An 8,232-nucleotide genomic window follows, 5' to 3' on the forward strand; every position below is an offset into this window, starting at 1 on the left:
ATAGGTTTTCTAAGATGGCACACTTCGTTCCTCTTTCCGGCCTGCCATCGGCCCCAGCCTTGGCGAAGATTTTCGTTCAGCACATCTTCCGTCTTCATGGACTGCCCCAACATATTGTTTCTGACAGAGGAGTCCAATTCACCTCTCGCTTCTGGAGAGCCCTATGCAGATCAATGGATATCACTCTCGACTTCTCCTCATCTTACCACCCCCAGTCCAACGGTCAGGCCGAACGGACAAATCAGTGCTTGGTGAACTACCTCCGGCATTTTTCCAATGTCCACCAGAACGACTGGGCTGAACTTCTCCCGTGGGCTGAGTTCGCCTATAATAACCACGTCAGTGAGTCTTCGGGCAAGTCCCCTTTCTTTGTCGTCTACGGGCAACATCCTGGTGTACCTCTTCCGGTTCCCCCTGCCTCGGGTGTACCGGCGGCTGACCTTCTGACCGGGGAATTCTCCAGGATCTGGCAGGAGACCAAGGCCGCTCTCGAGTTGGTACGTAACAGAGTTAAGAGACACGCCGACAAAAGACGCCTGGATGCTCCGCCATATCACCCTGGTGATAAAGTTTGGCTGGCCTCCAAGTTTATTCGCCTCAAGATCCCTTCCCATAAACTGGGTCCCCGTTATATTGGACCTTTTGAGGTCTTGTCCCGTATTAATGATGTCTCCTACAAACTACGGCTTCCTGCCTCTCTCCGTATCCCTAATGCCTTTCATGTGTCCTTGCTAAAACCAGTCATCTTCAATCATTTCCTTTCTAAGGCCCCTCACTCGCCTCCGCCTGTCTCCGCAGACGATGTATTTGAGGTTAAAGATATTTTGGCCATGAGGAAGCAAAAGGGGAAGGGCTTTGGTCCCGAGGAGAGGTCCTGGGAGCCCCAAGAGAACATCCAGGCCCCTCGAATCTTGGCTAAGTTTTTTTACGGACTGCGGAGGGAGGCGCGTAAGGAGGGGGATACTGTCACGCGGCGGCTGCCGCGCACTCCTCTCTTTGCCTCCTCCCGGCCGCAGCTTACCCATCCTCCGGTGTCCTGCTCCCCCCTGCGCCGGCGGCCGCGGTCTTCTCCGCGGTCCTCCCCGGCTCCTCTTCTCCGTCCGGCGGTCTCCTCCGTCCGGTCTTCCGGACCACGCCGGGTGCACGCTCCCGCCCCTCCTGCTCGGCGGGCGCGCGCACATACTGTGCCTGGGCACGCGCGCGCCTCCTCCTCCTCCTCCTGAGGACGCGCGCCTGCTCCTCCTCCACTTTAGGTCACGACCCGGAAGTCCTCCTACTAGCCCCTATATCTGGCCGCCTCTTCCTGCCAGCGGTGCCTGAGTATCACTGCTTTTCCCTAGTGATTCTGGCCGCCCTCTATGCACGCTATCACGTCCTGTCCATCCGTTGCTCGTTCACCTCTCCATTTTTCCTCTCTCCTAGGTCCTGTGTCTCCTAGCCGTGCCCGCCTGTCCTGTGTCTCCTAGCCGTGCCCGCCTGTCCTGTGTCTCCTAGCCGTGCCCGCCTGTCCTGTGTCTCCCAGCCGTGCCCGCCTGTCCTGTGTCTTCCAGCCGTGCCCGCCTGTCCTGTGTCTCCCAGCCGTGCCCGCCTGTCCTGTGTCTCCAGGCCGTGCCCACCTGTCTCGTGTCTCTAAGCCGTGCCCGTCTGTCCTGTGGTTCCCAGCCGGTACCGTCAGTCCTGTATCCCCAACTCGGCTCTAGCTGTCTGTCTGTCGTTACTTCCCAGGGTACCAGCTGCCGTGGTAATAGTTACCCGCGGGCTTGCCCCAAACGCTCCCTGTATAGGGGGTGGTCCACCTGGTCAGCTCGCCCCCGGGAGGTTCGTTGCCACGGTCTAGCGGGTCCACCCCAGGTGTACCTCACACGAGACCTTCCAGTACCTCTTGAAGGACCAATCAGATCCGACGCAGGACCTGAGCATGTGACCCCTGCTCTCCACTGGGAGGTCAACTTGCGGGCATGCCTATTAACAAGGCAAGAGGACTCAGCCTCTGGAGCAGTTCCCTGCAGAGCAGGTTGCGCTACCATTGCTGCACCAGAGGTGGCAGCAACATCCAGACTGACAGAGCGAGTCTGAGCAGCACGCCTGGATCACCGGGATTGCTGAGCAGGTCCCTGAGCAGTCGGAGAGGAATGGGAGACCGCTGAATGTACGGCTCTTGATTCCTGCTGTGCAGTGCAAGGAATCCGGCGCCTAACATTGGGGAGGCTGCCTTATACTCTATGAGGGGCTCTGCATTATAATCTATGGAGGGGCTGCATTTTACTATATAAGGGGGGCTGGATTATATTCTATGTGGGGGGGGGCTACATTATATTGTATGGCAGGGCTGCATTATAATATATGGGGGCTGCATTATACTGTATTGAGGAGTTTGGGGAGTACATTATTCTATGTGAAGAACTATAGGGTGCATTATACTATGGTAAGTGAATTGTACTACATGGAGGACTACGGGGGGCTGTGTTATACTATATGGAGCACTATGAGGAGTATATTCTACTATATGGAGGGCTCAGGACTGTATTTTAATATGTGGAAGACTATGAGGAGTTTATTATACTATATGGAGGACTGAGGAGTGTATTATACTATATGGAGGACTGGGGATTGTATTTAACTATAAGGAGGACTATGCGGAGTGTATTATATTATATGGAGGAATATATGGAGTGTATTATACTATATGGAAGACTATGGGGAACATAATATTATATAGAGGACTATGGGGTGTGTATTATGCTATATGGAGGGCTGTGGGGTGCATTATACTATATAGAGGACTATGGGGTGTATTATACTAAACAAGCAAAATGCTGCATATTCATTGAGTGATTGTATTGTTTATGCCGGAACAAAAATCATTGTTCTCAGCAGCACATTGCATGGGGCTGCTGATAACAAGATACTCTATGTGGACAGATTGATCTAATAGTGATCGGTCGGTTGCATCATTATTCCTAAGCCGGTGGAAAGTGGCTGGGAAACAAGTGTTAAACGACTTCAATATTGTCGATCACACTCGTTGAGCGGCCTGAACTCAGCGCATTTAAATACAACCAAAATGCTTCTGTGTGATGTGCAATATGTCGGCATTTGGGGCCACATTTTAAACTTTTGCCTAGGGCCCCACTTTGCCTTAAACCGGCCCTGAATATAGAGTTATTTGTTTGTTTCAGCATCAATAAAAAAGCCAGATATGCAGTGTATATATATATATATCAAAGTTGTGGGGGTTGCAACAATGTAACTGAGCACACTAGTAATATCGCTCTCCTTTACAGCTTTTCATATTCTCCTCTCAGCTTAATTTATCAAAGTCGGAAAAAGTGGGGCACGAGGATGGGCTTCTAGAGAGAATATTCACTTCTCTGCCTCATTAATGTACTGCTTACCTGGCTGCATAGTGAAAAGTGTGCAGCACAGAACAAGAGCGTCCGCTGCGCCTCCATCATCCACAGATGAATAAAGGTCCGAAACTTCACCTAATAACATTAATAGTAATGACAATCCATGCACTAGAGATCAGTGGTGACATCACTGAGAATACCTCCTATCCATCACTAGAGATCAGAGGTGACATCACTGAGAATGCCTCCTATCCATCACTAGCGATCAGAGGTGACATCACTGAGAATGTCTCCTATCCATCACTAGAGATCAGAGGTGACATCACTGAGAATGTCTCCTATCCATCACTAGACATCAGAGGTGACATCACTGAGAATGCCTCCTATCCATCACTAGACATCAGAGGTGACATCACTGAGAATGCCTCCTATCCATCACTAGAGATCAGAGGTGACATCACTGAGAATGTCTCCTATCCATCACTAGACATCAGAGGTGACATCACTGAGAATGCCTCCTATCCATCACTAGAGATCAGCGGTGACATCACTGAGAATGTCTCCTATCCATGCACTAGAGATCAGTGGTGACGTCACTGAGAATGCCTCCTATCCATCACTAGAGATCAGAGGTGACATCACTGAGAATGCCTCCTATCCATCACTAGAGATCAGAGGTGACATCACTGAGAATGCCTCCTATCCATCACTAGAGATCAGCGGTGACATCACTGAGAATGCCTCCTATCCATCACTAGAGATCAGCAGTGACATCACTGAGAATACCTCCTATCCATCACCAGAGATCAGCAGTGACATCACTGAGAATGCCTCCTATCCATCACTAGAGATCAGAGGTGACATCACTGAGAATGCCTCCTATCCATCACTAGAGATCAGAGGCGACATCACTGAGAATGCCACCTATCCATCACTAGAGATCAGAGGTGACATCACTGAGAATGTCTCCTATCCATGCACTAGAGATCAGTGGTGACATCACTGAGAATGCCTCCTATCCATCACTAGAGATCAGAGGTGACATCACTGAGAATGCCTCCTATCCATCACTAGAGATCAGCGGTGACATCACTGAGAATGCCTCCTATCCATCAGTAGAGATCAGCGGTGGCATCACTGAGAATCCCTCCTATCCATCACTAGAGATCAGCAGTGACATCACTGAGAATACCTCCTATCCATCACCAGAGATGAGTGGTGACATCACTGAAAATGTCTCCTATCCATCACCAGAGATCAGAGGTGACATCACTGAGAATGCCTCCTATCCATCACTAGAGATCAGAGGTGACATCACTGAGAATGCCTCCTATCCATCACTAGAGATCAGAGGCGACATCACTGAGAATGCCTCCTATCCATCACTAGAGATCAGAGGTGACATCACTGAGAATGCCTCCTATCCTTCACCAGAGATCAGCGGTGACATCACTGAGAATGCCTCCTATCCATCACCAGAGATCAGCGATGACATCACTGAGAATGCCTCCTATCCATCTGTAGAGATCAGCGGTGACATCACTGAGAATGCCTCCTATCCATCACTAGAGATCAGAGGTGACATCACTGAGAATGCCTCCTATCCATCAGTAGAGATCAGCGGTGGCATCACTGAGAATCCCTCCTATCCATCACTAGAGATCAGCAGTGACATCACTGAGAATACCTCCTATCCATCACCAGAGATGAGTGGTGACATCACTGAAAATGTCTCCTATCCATCACCAGAAATCAGAGGTGACATCACTGAGAATGCCTCCTATCCATCACTAGAGATCAGAGGCGACATCACTGAGAATGCCTCCTATCCATTACTAGAGATCAGAGGTGACATCACTGAGAATGCCTCCTATCCTTCACCAGAGATCAGCGGTGACATCACTGAGAATGCCTCCTATCCATCACTAGAGATCAGAGGTGACATCACTGAGAATGCCTCCTATCCATCTGTAGAGATCAGCGGTGACATCACTGAGAATGCCTCCTATCCATCTGTAGAGATCAGAGGTGACATCACTGAGAATGCCTCCTATCCTTCACCAGAGATCAGCGGTGACATCACTGAGAATGCCTCCTATCCATTACTAGAGATCAGAGGTGACATCACTGAGAATGCCTCCTATCCATCTGTAGAGATCAGCGGTGACATCACTGAGAATGCCTCCTATCCATCACTAGAGATCAGAGGTGACATCACTGAGAATGCCTCCTATCCATCACTAGAGATCAGAGGTGACATCACTGAGAATATCTCCTATCCATCACCAGAGATCAGCGATGACATCACTGAGAATGCCTCCTATCCATCACTAGAGATCAGAGGCGACATCACTGAGAATATCTCCTATCCATCACCAGAGATCAGCGATGACATCACTGAGAATGCCTCCTATCCATCACCAGAGATCAGAGGTGACATCACTGAGAATGCCTCCTATCCATCACCAGAGATCAGCGGTGACATCACTGAGAACGCCTCCTATCCATCACTAGAGATCAGCGGTGACATCACTGAGAATGCGTCCTATCCATCACTAGAGATCAGCGGTGACATCACTGAGAATGCCTCCTATCCATCACCAGAGATCAGAGGTGACATCACTGAGAATGCCTCCTATCCATCACCAGAGATCAGCGGTGACATCAATGAGAACGCCTCCTATCCATCACTAGAGATCAGCGATGACATCACTGAGAATGCCTCCTATCCATCACCAGAGATCAGAGGTGACATCACTGAGAATGCCTCCTATCCATCACCAGAGATCAGCGGTGACATCACTGAGAACGCCTCCTATCCATCACTAGAGATCAGCGGTGACATCACTGAGAATGCGTCCTATCCATCACTAGAGATCAGCGGTGACATCACTGAGAATGCCTCCTATCCATCACCAGAGATCAGAGGTGACATCACTGAGAATGCCTCCTATCCATCACTAGAAATCAGCGGTGACATCAATGAGAATGCCTCTTGTCCATCACTAGAGATCAGCGGTGACATCACTGAGAATGTCTCCTATCCATCACCAGAGATCAGAGGTGACATCACTGAGAATGCCTCCTATCCATCACTAGAGATCAGCGGTGACATCACTGAGAATGCCTCCTATCCATCACTAGAGATCAGCGGTGACATCACTGAGAATGTCTCCTATCCATCACCAGAGATCAGAGGTGACATCACTGAGAATGCCTCCTATCCATCACTAGAGATCAGCGGTGACATCACTAAGAATGTCTCCTATCCATCACTAGAGATCAGCGGTGACATCACTGAGAATGCCTCCTATCCATCACTAGAGATCAGCGGTGACATCACTGAGAATGTCTCCTATCCATCACCAGAGATCAGAGGTGACATCACTGAGAATGTCTCCTATCCATCCCTAGAGATCAGAGGTGACATCACTGAGAATGTCTCCTATCCATCACTAGAGATCAGAGGTGACATCACTGAGAATGCCTCCTATCCATCACTAGAGATCAGAGGTGACATCACTGAAAATGCCTCCTATCCATCACCAGAGATCAGCGGTGACATCACTGAGAATGTCTCCTATCCATCACTAGAGATCAGCGGTGACATCACTGAGAATGTCTCCTATCCATCACCAGAGATCAGCGGTGACATCACTGAGAATGTCTCCTATCCATCCCTAGAGATCAGAGGTGACATCACTGAGAATGTCTCCTATCCATCACTAGAGATCAGAGGTGACATCACTGAGAATGCCTCCTATCCATCACTAGAGATCAGAGGTGACATCACTGAGAATGTCTCCTATCCATCACCAGAGATCAGCGGTGACATCACTGAGAATACCTCCTATCCATCACCAGAGATCAGCGGTGACATCACTGAGAATGCCTCCTATCCATCACCAGAGATCAGCGGTGACATCACTGAGAATGTCTCCTATCCATCACTAGAGATCAGCGGTGACATCACTGAGAATGTCTCCTATCCATCACTAGAGATCAGCGGTGACATCACTGAGAATGCCTCCTATCCATCACCAGAGATCAGCGGTGACATCACTGAGAATGTCTCCTATCCATCACTAGAGATCAGCGGTGACATCACTGAGAATGTCTCCTATCCATCACCAGAGATCAGCGGTGACATCACTGAGAATGTCTCCTATCCATCCCTAGAGATCAGAGGTGACATCACTGAGAATGTCTCCTATCCATCACCAGAGATCAGCGGTGACATCACTGAGAATGCCTCCTATTCATCACTAGAGATCAGAGGTGACATCACTGAGAATGTCTCCTATCCATCACCAGAGATCAGAGGTGACATCACTGAGAATGTCTCCTATCCATCACTAGAGATCAGAGGTGACATCACTGAGAATGTCTCCTATCCATCACTAGAGATCAGAGGTGACATCACTGAGAATGCCTCCTATTCATCACTAGAGATCAGAGGTGACATCACTGAGAATGTCTCCTATCCATCACCAGAGATCAGAGGTGACATCACTGAGAATGTCTCCTATCCATCACTAGAGATCAGAGGTGACATCACTGAGAATGCCTCCTATCCATCACTAGAGATCAGCGGTGACATCACTGAGAATGTCTCCTATCCATCACTAGAGATCAGAGGTGACATTACTGAGAATGTCTCCTATCCATCACTAGAGATCAGCGGTGACATCACTGAGAATGTCTCCTATCCATCACTAGAGATCAGAGGTGACATCACTGAGAATGTCTCCTATCTATCACTAGAGATCAGCGGTGACATCACTGAGAATGTCTCCTATCCATCACTAGAGATCAGAGGTGACATCACTGAGAATGTCTCCTATCTATCACTAGAGATCAGCGGTGACATCACTGAGAATGT

This window comes from Dendrobates tinctorius, unplaced genomic scaffold (genome assembly GCF_039654945.1).
Source record: "Dendrobates tinctorius isolate UK_male_01 unplaced genomic scaffold, ASM3965494v1 ptg000455l, whole genome shotgun sequence".
NCBI lineage: Eukaryota > Metazoa > Chordata > Amphibia > Anura > Dendrobatidae > Dendrobates > Dendrobates tinctorius.